An 11611-nucleotide genomic window follows, 5' to 3' on the forward strand; every position below is an offset into this window, starting at 1 on the left:
GTGTTCAAATGGCACGTTGTGTTAGCTAATCCAAGTTTATAATTTTAAAAACCCTTTTGCAATTATTATAGCACAGCTGAAAACTGTTGTTCTGATTAAAGAAGCAATAAAACTGGCCATCTGTAGACTATTTGAGTATCTGGAGCATCAGCATTTGTGGGTTTGATTACTGGCTCAAAATGGCCAGTAACAAAGACCTATCTTCTGAAACTCGTCAGTCTATTCTTGTTCTGAGAAATGAAGGCTATTCCATGCGAGAAATTGCCAAGAAACTGAAGATCTCGTACAATGCTGTGTACTGCTCCCTTCACAGAACAGCACAAACTGGCTCTAACCAGAATAGAAAGAGGAGTGGGAGGCCCAAGTGCACAACTGAGCAAGAGGACAAGTACATTAGAGTGTCTAGTTTGAGAAACAGACGCCACACAAGTCCTCAACTGGCAGCTTCATTAAATAGTACCTGCAAAACACCAATCTCAACATCAACAATGAAGAGGTGACTCCGGGATGCTGGCTTTCTAGGCAGAGTTGCAAAGAAAAAGCCATAACTCAGACTATCCAATAAAAATACAAGATTAAGATGGGCAAAAGAACACAGACACTGGACAGAGGAACTCTCCCTAGAAAGTATTGGTATTGTGCCTGGCGGACCCTGCACAAACTCCACCACTCTCTGGACCTTCCCTTCCTGATCACAGGCCACACCAAGTTCACCGCTGACTGGTGCTTCCACCTCATCAAGCAGCACTTCAGAGTGAACACTTTGTCTGAAATTGCTGGTGTTGTGAAGGACAGCACTGTGAAAGGGGTCAACATCCCACAGCTGGTTGGACTGGAGGATGGTACGATGCTGGTGGAAAGCTAGGGCTGGCAACAACACCTGACTCCAGGGCGCTGCCATAGATCAAGCAGTACCAGCACTTCAGGTTAATATAATTTTCATTGCATTGCATGAGGTTATTCTTCTCATCTAAACTTGGAAGGTGAATTGATGTTGTGCAAGGTTGTAATGTCTTAATTTTTTCTTTTTTTGTTCTTTCCCGTTTTACAGCTTTGATGCTCTGGAGCATGGTGTTGTTGTTTCCAAGGAGCGTTCGGACTAGGTTTCAGCTGCTGCGCAACGCTGACATCCTTCCTCCCATAGATGGTCTACCTGTACAAGTACCACCTGGACTGCACACAGCTAGACAAACAAATATTTTTGAGAAGATCAGGGAGTTTTGCGAAGAGGCTATGGACATCACATGCGCTACACCAAATTCAAGGACAGAACAGAAACAGGCTATCCGAAATAGATTCCCTTGTTCATGCGGGGTTCGGACGGACCAGTCATCAACACTATTTGCAGTGCCTCTATTCACATAACTCTCTCCTACTATTTCTTTTATCCTGCTGCTCAGCCACTTTACCCCTTAATGTATGCATATAACTACCTCATCTATCACTGATATCGTTATTTATATTGTTCTTGTACTGTACATACTGTATATTATTTTATTTACATTGACACCATCTATTTATGATATTGCTACTATGCAAGTAACCATTTGGCTGTACCGTTTACACCTTTTGTAGAGACCCATCTACTTAGCAAGATGTGGCTGGGGGTTATAGCATTTCTTTCACATGAGCCATCAATTTAGACAAGTGTGTCTGGGTAAGCGTCATCTAATATTTATAAAATATTTTTATCTGGAATTTTGCCTTATTGTAGGCTACACTTTTAGTCTTAATCTTTACTACGCTACTCATTGTTTTGCACATTACCTCACATGTGAATCCTTAAAGAGATGGATGGGGCTGGCTTAAGAGGGTGTGAACAATGATAAATGGGTGTAGACAAAGGAGAGCTCTCCTGTAGCAGTCCTAAAACATTCAAAGGCCATTTTCTCAAAATGTAAGTTACAATCAACTTTCAAAGCAGAATTACTGTAGACTGTATTTTGTTCCTCAAAATACAGTATATGATATACAATTTTTTACCTCTGTGGCTGGTTTTGGGCGGTAGATCTCAACCCTAAGTGTGACAGAGATCAACCACGGTAAGTTACTGTGAATTTTACAATAACTACTGGAAGCAAACTGACAGTAAGGATCTGTCACGCCCTAACCTTAGAGATCCTTTTTATGTCTCTATTTTGTTTTGGTCAGGGTGTGATTTGGGTGGGTATTCTATGTTCTGTATTTCTAGGTTTTGTATTTCTTTGTTTCTGGCCGAGTGTGGTTTCCAATCAGAGGCAGCTGTCTATCGTTGTCTCTGATTGGGGATCATACTTAGGCTGCCCTTTTCCCTCTTTCTGTGTGGGATCTTGTTCTTTGTTTGTGTGCAGGGAGTTTGCACATCGAAGCTGTTCGGTCATTGTATTCTTTATTGTTTTGTCCTGTTTTAGTTTCACTTCGTGATTAAATTATGTGGAACTCTAAGAACGCTGCGCCTTGGTCTCTTCCTTCCGACGACACCCGTTACAGGATCGAACCCTTTAAAAAAAAATCTTCGCCTAAAATGACATACCCAAATCTAACTGCCTGTAGGTCAGGACATGAAGCAAGGATATGCATATTCTTGATACCATTTGAAAGGAAACACTTTGAAGTTTGTGGATATGTGAAATTAATGTAGGATAATATAACAAACACAAACACATTATATCTGGTAAAAAATATGTTTTCTATTTTTTTTTTTCATCATCTTTGAAATGCAAGAGAAAGGCCATTATATGACTTAGGACGAGGCACAATTTAGATTTTGTCATAATGATGTATAATTAGCTTCTCTACAGAAAATACACTAACCTTCACACATCTAGATGGTGGGGAAGGGGGAGGCAGACACAGCAGGATTTTATCAAACAAACCTATGTAGCATTTTATCTCTGAGACCCTCAGGATGATAAATCAGAGCAAGACTACTGAATATAAGTACATTATTTACCTTCAGAGGTGAATGTATCAAACCAGTTGCCGTGATGAAAGTTTTTGTTGTAATGCGCTCTCCTCAAACAATAGCATGGTATTTGCTCACTGTAATAGCCACTGTAAATTGGACAGTGCAGTTAGATTAACAATAATTTAAGCTTTCTGCCCTTACCAGACATGTCTATGACCTGGGAAATGTTCATGTTACTTACAACGTCATGCTAATCACATTAGCGCACGTTAGCTCAACCATCCCGCGTGGGGGACACCGATCCTGTAGAGGCTAACCCTTTGACATGTACGATGCAGCGTGCCATTGCTAAAATGGGATTGAAACAGTAGTAACAGAATGTATGATGCAAACAAACGTGTCTAAACAGCATTGTTCTCTGAAAAGCATCTAAACAATGTTTTGTACTGATGGGAAATAAAGGTCTTCACAACTTTATTCCTCAATTTCCACTTTTATTGTAAGAGATAAATGCAAAGGTCATCATCCAAGCATCACACGGAACACATCCACAGCCAAACTCCTTCCGTAAACCAGTCTAAATAACAGGTTGCGCAGGCAAAAAGCTAAACATAAGTTAGTGACCTAACAGCTAGACTTGTTTACAATGTACCACATCTATGGTGAGGACAAGGGAGAAATGTAATATTGTTTAGAAAAGAGATGCGTGTCAGCTAAGCTAACAGCAGCTAAATTCTTTGTGATGGCAGCCATGTTTGTTTATGTTTGACAAGTGGAAACTCCCTAATCCCAGAATGCCATTCACTAAAAGAGACAAATAAACGATGTCAAAGATGGCTGCGCCCATTGACCGAAAAATACTAACTTGGTTAAGCCTCTTTTCAGTATATTACAAATTGTCTAAGTACTTGTTACAGTATATACAAAAACTGGAGCACATGATTTGACGAAGTCATTTACACTTTTTGACAAAGCACATAAAATGCTATTGCCTGCAACTGTGCCTGCAATTGTGAAATGGGCCCCTTCTATGTGAATTAATGAGGAGGCAGAACACACCTCAATTCAAACTGTTGTTAGAAAATAAGACTTATAATATGAAATTAGCAAGTTGAAACATAGCCTATAGGTAATTAGCAGGCAGGGTGACTTGGTTTGAGGGGAGTGCGGGTTAACTGTCCTGCTGCGTAACAATCACATTTTGGAACAGTGAGTGCATTCTGACATCACTTGCACAGAAAAACCCATGTCGGGCAACCGTTAGAGATATTTGGAACTCATGCGTGAAAAGGTCAAGTAAAACGAAACATTATACTTCCCGATGACAAACTGCCATTAAGATACTGGAAACCTCTTAATAATAGGGCAGCTCTTGATTGTCCCAAGCTCGAACAAATATTGTAGAACTGGGTGTGGACAAATGATAAGTTCAAACTTCATCATCTGCTTCTTTAAATTTGTATTGGCGGGTTCGCAACCAACGGAAAGATGTGTTCACCACCGCCTACTGCACTGGAGTGTGAGGCTGCCCTATTCATAGATTTCTCTCATCTAGCTCTGTGTTTCCACCTACTGTTCTGGAGTGTGAATGCATTACACTTTTCATGACACACACGAGAAAAACAAAGAAAAAAACTGCCCTGCCAACTAACCCTACACCAATGAAAACCTCACCACTATTCCACTAATTGACTCTATCTGATCCTACTTAGGCCAGCAGCCTGGGAGGATGGGACACTAACATTCAACACACGTTGTAACTCCTCTGCAAAACATCTCCTACACCCAAGTACTTCTGTGCAGCTGCCACCACAGCATCTTGTTTTCTGTTATTTACATTCCATTTCTGCAGTACAGTTGATAACTACGGCTATGAACGCTAAGAAACCAACCTTATTGAAGCACATGTTATTCCTATCACTCTCTACCTACTACAGGGAGCCTCTTAGGATCCCTCGACTTGGACCCATCTTCCTCTTCTTATTACTCTCTTCACTGCCTTAACATACGTCACCTTCTGTACTACTCTCCTGGATCCAGGATCCTGACAACCTCAACCTGGCTTTCTCTCACAGAACACTTTTGATCTCCAGCACCATGGGTACCCATACAGTTAATACACACAACTTTTCCCACTGATACTACACATTCCTTTGTCTCCCACCTACACATGGCTGCAACCTGACCAAAAGCTTGGCACCTAAAACATAGCTTTCACGGGATAACTGACACATCCTAAATTGGCTTTGTTGGTTATTAAAGACTCTGCATCAAAACTCAGCAGGAGAGACAGTGTCTACTCTGTTTCACCATGCTCTCCACTCGGTCTGCGTTGCACCAAATGGCGTGCACCACAAACACTGGGAGTCTTCCATTTCAGTTGATCCTCCACAGACATTAACGCTACCCCAGTTACCACTCCTTTCAACAGTGCCCTATTTCGGAGAGAAAAGCCAGTCGCCGTTCTTGTCCCTAGGTGCGTGGTGCAGATCACCCACTCCCTCTTGATGGGAGAAATGCAAAAAACCTTCACAAGTCCACTTTCACCGACTCAACATATATGATATGCATATAACTTGTAGATTTGGATAGAAAACACTCCAAAGTTTCCAAAACTGTTAAAATTGTGTCTGAGTATAACAGAACTGATTTGGCAGGCAAAAACCTGAGAAAAATCCATTCAGGAAGTAGTTTTTTGTTTTTGTTTTTGTAGTTTTCTATTCAATGCCATTACAGTATCCATTGACTTAGGACTCAAATTGCAGTTTCTATGCCTTTCACTAGATGTCAACAGTCTTTAGAAATTGTTTCAGGCTTGTATTCTGAAAAATGAGGAAGTAAGAGCAGTCTGAATGAGTGGACCCTGGTGTCACAGAGCTTTTTCATGCGCGAGACCGAGAGAGTGCGTTTCTTGTTTACCTTTTAAATTGAAGACGTTAGTGTCCGGTTGAAATATTATCGAAAAACAACCTGAGGATTGAATATAAACATCGTTTGACATGTTTCTATGAACTTTAAGGATACATTTTGGATTTTCTTGTCTTCCTGTTTTGACTGCGTTTGAGCCTGTGGATTACTGAAGAAAACGCGCAAACAAACGGAGGTTTTTGGATATAAAGAGAATTTATCGAACAAAAGGAACATTTATTGAGTGCAACCATATGAAGATCATCAAAGGTAAGGGATTAATTTTATCTCTATTTCTGACTTGTGTAACTCTTCTACTTGGCTGGTTACTGTTTGTAATGATTTGTCTAATGGGCTATGTTCTCAAATAATCAGATAATTGATAGGAATGGGGAAAAGAGGGTCTTGTTCATTGATAAGCACACCAAAGACGGCATTAACGATAATTAATACAATAAAGATGGCACTTATAAAAGCTTCTTTCACACCATAGCCTGCTGAATTTGCAAGATAACTTTTCTTTCATTCTGATTTCGGCACAATTGAAAATGCGGCAGTGACTCATGGATTTCCTCAACGAAGAGTTCAGTGTTCGACTAGCCATGTGCGACATGCAAGTGCAGTTACGAACCTTCTAGAGTTAGCGGCAGGCGGACGAGCAATATCCACAGTCGTAGTAAGGGTGAAGCCTGAGCTGGAATGTGAAGTCAACTGAAGCTGGTTAGCTTTAGAAAACCCTGTGTAGATCTGTTTTTCTTTGCAGGATACCCCTCTGGTCTGCAAAACCAGTTTTTTTTATAAATACATTTATTTTATGCTACACAAAGATATATAACATATCTTTTTCTAAATGAATACAATATGTTAGTTGGACTTATTGCACACTTTACTGAAATACTGTCGTTGTTCCAGTTTAGATGAGTTACCTTTCTAACACCGCCTTTCATTCTGAACGGAGATTGTGGGAGTCCACTCTGTCTGGATTCCAATAGGAATTAAACATCACTTTGCAAGCCAGCATAATGTGACTTGATGCTGGTTTTTCACTAGCTTATGCTGATCACCAGAGTCCAAAACACAGCAAAGGCTGGTCACCAGTGAAAACACAACGAAGGCTGGTCACCAGTGATGTCACGACTCCAACCGAGGCAGGCTCTCCTTCCCGTTCGGGTGGCGCTCGGCGGTCGTCGTCACCGGCCTACTAGATGCCACTGACTCTTTTTCCTCCCCCTCCTTAATTGTTTATTTGTATCACCTGTGTTCAGTTAGTTTTATTAGTGTTGCTTTATTAGCCAGCCAGCCCGTACGCTTCGTTGTGCGGGATTGTTTCATTGTAGCTTTTGGGATTTCGGGAGTGTTTATGATTATTGTGGACTGGGTTTGTTTCGCGTGTCATTGGACCGTTGTGTATAACACCCAGTACGTCCGTGTTGGACATTTCGTTTGTTAGTTGGGTATTAAAGACTCAACATATTGAAGCTCTGCTGTTCCTGCGTCTGACTTCTCACCCCCCGACACCCAGGGCGTTACAAGTGAAAACACAACGAAGGCCGGTCACCAGTGAAAATACAACGAAGGCTGGTCACCAGCCGAAAACACAACGAACGCTGGTCACCAGCGAAAACACAACGAAGGCTGGTCACCAGCCGAAAACACAACGAACGCTGGTCACCAGCGAAAACACAATGAAGGCTGGTAAGGCCAGCAGAACCAGTTAGACCATGCTGGTCAGACCAGCTTGACCAGCATCCGACCAGAACTGACCAGAATAGACCAGCATGGACCAGTGTGAAATTAATGCCTGTCTATGCTGTTTTTCTCAGCAGGGGAAAACAAAGGTAATATCAACACTGTGCCAACTGGAATTCTGCATGTCACAATACGTGAAGAGCCGAGAACTTGCTTGCTCAGTGTTGAGCAACAAGCTCATCATTACAGAGATAATCTTACACATCAAAAGGCAAACACCAGATTGTGATTTCTCTTTGAGAAAGACAGGATTGATATCTCCCTGGCATGCCTGTGCCAGCTCAAAGCCACAATCTAATATCTAAGCCTAAGGGACTTCGAGAAAGGAACACCGTCCAATATTTCACAGCAGGTAAGAAGTCTGGGAGCTTTTATTAATCTATGTTTGAAGTTAACAAAGATTTAGTGTTCTTAACCCCACAAGTAGGGTAAATGAGGATAAAACCAACCAAACAATAGCACCAGTCAATAGTGGGGAAAGGCTCTGTTTGGTTGCTACTGTTTACACACTCGGCAGTGTATAATAGTTTGAGATTGTGATAAAGATCATCTGTCAAGTGATTGAGACCGCAGTTGTTATAAGAAAGCCAAGCATTTAATAATGGATTTTGAGCTGAGGATTACTTTGATGTGGCTAGATCCTCAGCGATTCCTGCAACCCATTCATAGCAAGAAGGGGAAAACATGACGAAAAGAGAAAATCTTTTTCTGTGAGGAATACCTCATGGAAAGGGTACAGTAAATTGCCAAAAAACATGACAGAGTCAGTATTCAAAGGAGGTCGCATCAATGAACAACATATTATGAAAATGTAATTGATTTGGTGGAATATCATGTTATTCTATAGATTTGGCCATTGATCTGTTTATTTGTTTTGTAACAAATCCCGAAGATTAGCCGGTAATGAGAAAAAGCTGAAAATCCCGCTCGAAAATATGGGAGGAGAGGAAATACAGTGATGGGAAAAGTGAGGCCGTAGCCTACGCCCCAGAACAGAATGCTGTCAGACACAGGACTTTATGGCAATTACCAGACAGAAATTTGATTACTCTTTACGATCTGAAACAATCAGCTCCAGGACGTCTTTACGGACGGCTGGCAAAGCCGGGGCGAATGGAAAAGTTACATTAGCATGCCAACTGGGAGACAACGATGACGCAGAAACAACAACAGATAGACAAATAACCCCGGGGAATCGACCCCATAGCTTGACTGAAACATGTGGAAAAACCTGAAGCAAAACCAACACACACCTGTATGAATGATAAAAAACTCTGAACATAAACACTTCAACTACCAGTTCAACCACTTAAGCTTTACTACACCACAATTTATGGGGCTGTCTTACGGCAAGTTCATATGGCACAACAATATGTGAACCTACATGTTGCCGGGTAGACCTGATGGAAATTTGTTCCTCATCCCTCGCTGCCGCCGCCAGTTTAACAGCTTTTCCATGGGAACGCTCCCGGTAGCCCACGAGGCTGCCGGGTACAGGGCCAAGAGATCCTGGTTTTGACTGGCGTCCCGGCTTAGGCACCATTAACTGGTGATCCCAGCATGGTGGTTAACCACCAGATGCTTCACTCCTTCCTACTGTAAAAGCCTGTACGACAGGCCCGTGGGCAGAGTAATGCTCCCCTTCTCCCTGCCCCCTCCCTTGGGTAATACCTCTACCAAATGCTAATGCTAGCCTTAGCTGACCACCCCACTCTCACACAGTGCAATACGGGCTAGTCAGGCCTACAGAAATCATGTGCTTGTTCAGGGTATGTTGACTATTAGCCTATAATGGTTAAGATTATGATTCGGGTGGGGGAAACTGATTCTAAACCAGCAATTAAAGGAAACTATGTAATTCAGTCCATATCAATAAGATTCTACAACACTGTCCCTGTGTCTCTCCTCCTCTTACTGTGAACCCTATCTAAACAGGTCACCAGAGGGTGAAGGCACCACATTGAAATCCAACACAGATGACTTGAGAACTAGGTGGAGGGGCAGTATGAAAAGCTATTTGATGGAGCCCAGTTCAGAAAGAATAAAGTCACACTCTTTTAATTTGCATTTGCAATTTTCTTTTCTGTTATTACTATGACAGAGCCTACTTGTCATATCGCGAGGCCAGTCAAAGTGCCCCTCCAAAGCACTCAAGAAACTGTCACCTCACTGGTATTCTATAGACTAGGAGAACAGGCAAAACGCTGTTCCTCACTTCGAGGCTTCATCTTAAGAGTACCCTTGCTGGAAAGAGAGCGTTATTCAATTATCTCCAGACTGTAAATGCTCAGACATCTTAGCTGGCGTGTTTGGAGGAGTTTTGAGTGGAAAGAAAGAATAAAGCAAAGAATAGAGGAGAGAGAGAGAGGACTTTTCACCCAGTCTGGACACTGAGGAGCCCTCACATGTAGAGTTGAATTAAAGCCAGTGCTCTCTTACAAGGCATGGATGTGAAACAATATACAACATATCAACAATATACTAAAAGATGAAATTCATAACATATTAAATAAAATGTACATTGCCTTCAGAAAGTATTCATAACCCTTGACTTATTAATCATTTTGTTGTGTTACAGCTTTAATTCAAAATGGATTAAAATAAAAACAATTCTCACCCATCTACACACAATACCCCATAATGAAATAGTGAAAACATGTTTTTAGAAATGTTTGCACATTTTCACACCCCTGATTCAATACTTTGTAGAAGCACCTTTGGCGGCGATTACAGCTTTGTTTATTTTTGGGTAAGTCTCTAAGAGCTTTGCACACCTGGATTGTACAATATTTGCCCATTACTCTACAAAAACATTATTCAAGCTCTGTCAAGTTGATTGTTGATCATTGCTAGACAGCCGTCTTCAAGTCTTGCCATAGATTTTCAAGACGATTTAAGTCAAAACTGTAACTAGGCTACTCAGGAACATTCATTGTCGTCAACTCGTGTAGATTTAGCCTTGTGTTTTAGGTTATTGTCCTGCTGAAAGGTTCATTATTCTCCCAGTGTCTATTGGAAAGCAGACGGAACCAGGTTTTCCTCTATGATTTTGCCTGTGCTTATAGGTGTATTCCATTTATTTGTATCCTGCAGCCACCACCATGTTTGAAAATATGAAGAGTGGTTGTGTTGGATTTGCTCCGAACATTCAGGACAAAAATAAAAATATATATTTACAGTATTACTTAATTACTTTTGTGTCGTAAGTACAATGTTGTTGATCAATCATCAGTTTTCTCATAGCACATATCACTGTTTTAAAATCAACATTGGCCTCATGGTGAAATCCCTGAGCAGTTTCCTTCCCTTCCGCCAACTGAGTTAGGAAGAACGCCTCCATCTTACTCTAGTGACTGTGTGTATTGATACACCATCCAAAGCCTAATTAATAACTTCACCATGCTCAAGAGGGTATTCAGCATCTACTTTTTTTTCACATCTACCAATAGGTGCCCTTCTTTGCGAAGCACTGAAAAACCTCCCTGGTCTTTGTGGTTGAATCTGTGCTTGAAAGTCACTACTCAATTGAGGGACCTTACAGATAATTGTATGCATTGGGTACAGAGATGGGGTAGTCATTAAAACATCATGTTAACCACTATTATTGAACATGGAATGAGTCCATGTAACTTATATGATTTGTTAAGCACATTTTTCCTTCTGACCTTATTTAGGCTTGCCATAACAAAGGGGTTGAGCACTCAAGACATTTCAGCTTTTCATTTAGTTTTAATTTCAGAAATGTCAGGCTGTAACAAAACAAAATGTGGAAAAAGTAAAGGGGTGTGAATACTTTCGGAAGGCACTGTACGTATGAGTGTTTCACACAGTAAAACAAGAAATTGTACAAATTGACGTTCCTTCAACTCTGAGATGAAACACGACTCACAAGAAGGGCCAATAAACACAACTGTTTTTGTTGCGTATTGCGTGACATGAAAAGTACTGTTTTAAAACTAAACACAGCAGTTCTGTGTTTTTCCCACCACAAAACCACTCATTACACACCTGTGTGGGCTGTACACGGGTCTACCTCGTTTGACGTCACAGACCTTTGCTAAATCAGAG

This window comes from Salvelinus fontinalis, chromosome 14 (genome assembly GCF_029448725.1).
Source record: "Salvelinus fontinalis isolate EN_2023a chromosome 14, ASM2944872v1, whole genome shotgun sequence".
NCBI lineage: Eukaryota > Metazoa > Chordata > Actinopteri > Salmoniformes > Salmonidae > Salvelinus > Salvelinus fontinalis.